The sequence below is a fragment of the Prionailurus bengalensis genome, chromosome B4 (genome assembly GCF_016509475.1).
Source record: "Prionailurus bengalensis isolate Pbe53 chromosome B4, Fcat_Pben_1.1_paternal_pri, whole genome shotgun sequence".
Classification (NCBI taxonomy): domain Eukaryota; kingdom Metazoa; phylum Chordata; class Mammalia; order Carnivora; family Felidae; genus Prionailurus; species Prionailurus bengalensis.
In genome coordinates this window covers 2,447,255-2,449,148 of record NC_057358.1, presented here as the reverse complement: position 1 = coordinate 2,449,148, position 1,894 = coordinate 2,447,255, and positions in this window count along the sequence as shown.

Here is a 1,894-nt window from a genome sequence, read left to right as displayed (position 1 = left end):
GTTCCAGGACAAAAGTCCTTCCGCCGAGGACGATCTCAGCACAACGACTCACCATGGTGTCCTGCCTTATCACTTCCGAACAGACCTTGGAGCTTGAAAGGGTTTAGAAATTTGCTTCACTTGCCATTTCCCGACATAATGAGGAAATCAATGTGTCTTGCGTTTCGAAATGCTTGTGAGTCCGGAATAACTCCACAAGAGTGTGTGCGGTGATAAGCAGAGGCGAAGCAGCAGGGACACGCTCATCACCCCCGCATCAGAGATCGTCGACAGATAACACCAGGCCCGTGGACCGGCGGGGACCCTCCAGATTTTGTGTCTATGGAAACAGACCAGGTTTTTGGTGCAGGTTCATTTAGCAATTGTGAGGGGTGTCCTAGGAAGCACGGAGGCTGTGCCCCAGACACAGATGGACACGGGAGGGGAAACCGACTTGCTTCGTCCAAACGTGAGCCCTTTGTATATCACACTCAGCCTGTACTTGTCCAAACGGCGCCTGTCAGGAGGCAGTTATCCGCGCGTGGGGAAAGAAGAGAAAAGTCCCTGCCAGCTCCTCGGGGGTGAGCAGACGTGTCAGGGAGTACAGTGAGCTTCGGGCCCATGGGAGTGTGGCCAGCTCCCGCCTCCCCGGGCTGAGGGCGCCCCGAGTGTCCTGTCCCCGCGTCCGATTGCCGGACAGGTCGGTGAGCGTGTGGCTTCAGCCCGTGGAGACAACGCTGACACATTCCCGCACATCTTGATAAAAATGTGACCGTGCTCCCGACAGCCTCTTTGCTCAGTTACACGGGGGGAAGCGCACGGAGAAAGCAGCCTTCTCAAAATCCTGTTTCCATGCAAATGCTTGAGGCCGAGTGGACACAGGAAAGGAAGCCACCGCGACCCTCGCTTTGAGAAAGCTGCAGGTGTTTTCTCGCCCGGCTCTCTCCCCCCGGCTGCTGGCCCTTCCCCGTGGCTCTGCTGACCGTCTCTAAGCCCACGACCCAGGCGTTGCCTTTTCGAATGCACTTTTCAATGTAGAAGAGTTTTAGATTTACCACGAATTTGGAAAGAATGCACAGTTTACATGGACCTCACATTCAATCCCCCCCATTTTGAGCAATTTACCAGTAGGGCACGTGTGTCACGATTACTGATTAGTGTTGCATCCTGTAAAGAACAGTACATTATTATTGCTTTGCTGCTAACTAAAGCCCTTACTGTTCTCAGATTTCCCTAGTTTTTACCTATTCTCTCCTTTGTGTTCTGTGTTACACTTGAGTCTACGTGTCTCCGCGGGTCCCTCTTGGCTGTGACATTTTCCTAGACTGCCCTTGGTTTGGATGACTGTGACAGTCTTGAGGGCGGGTCAGGTGTTTCGTAGAATGTCCCTCACTTGGGATTCATCTTTTGTTTTCCTCATTGTTACCCTAGGGTTAGGTATTTTGGGGGAAAAAAAATCACCGTGCACAGTGTCATCTTCACTATCTCACGCCAAGGACACGTACCATCAACATGTCTTAGCTTCCTGATGCCAATCTCGATCGTCTGAAAGAGGCCATGTTTGTTGGTTTCTGCACCGAGAACTTACCAGAATTTCCCCTGCCTTTCTTTTCTGATCTCTTTGGAAGGAAGTCGCTTTGTCCCGCCCACATTAGGGACTAGGGAGGTATGGAAGCTCCTTGTCCTCTGCCTGACAGATTTATATTCTCCTCACAATTCATTTACTCGTTCCATAATTTATTTATTTTTTAATTTTTAATGTTTATTTTTGAGAGAGACACAGAGACAGAGACAGAGACAGACAGTGCGCGTGAGCATGAGCAGGGGAGGGGAAGAGAGAGAGGGAGACACAGAATCCAAAGCGGACTCCAGGCTCGAGCCGTCAGCACAGAGTGCGACGCGGGGCTCGAACTCA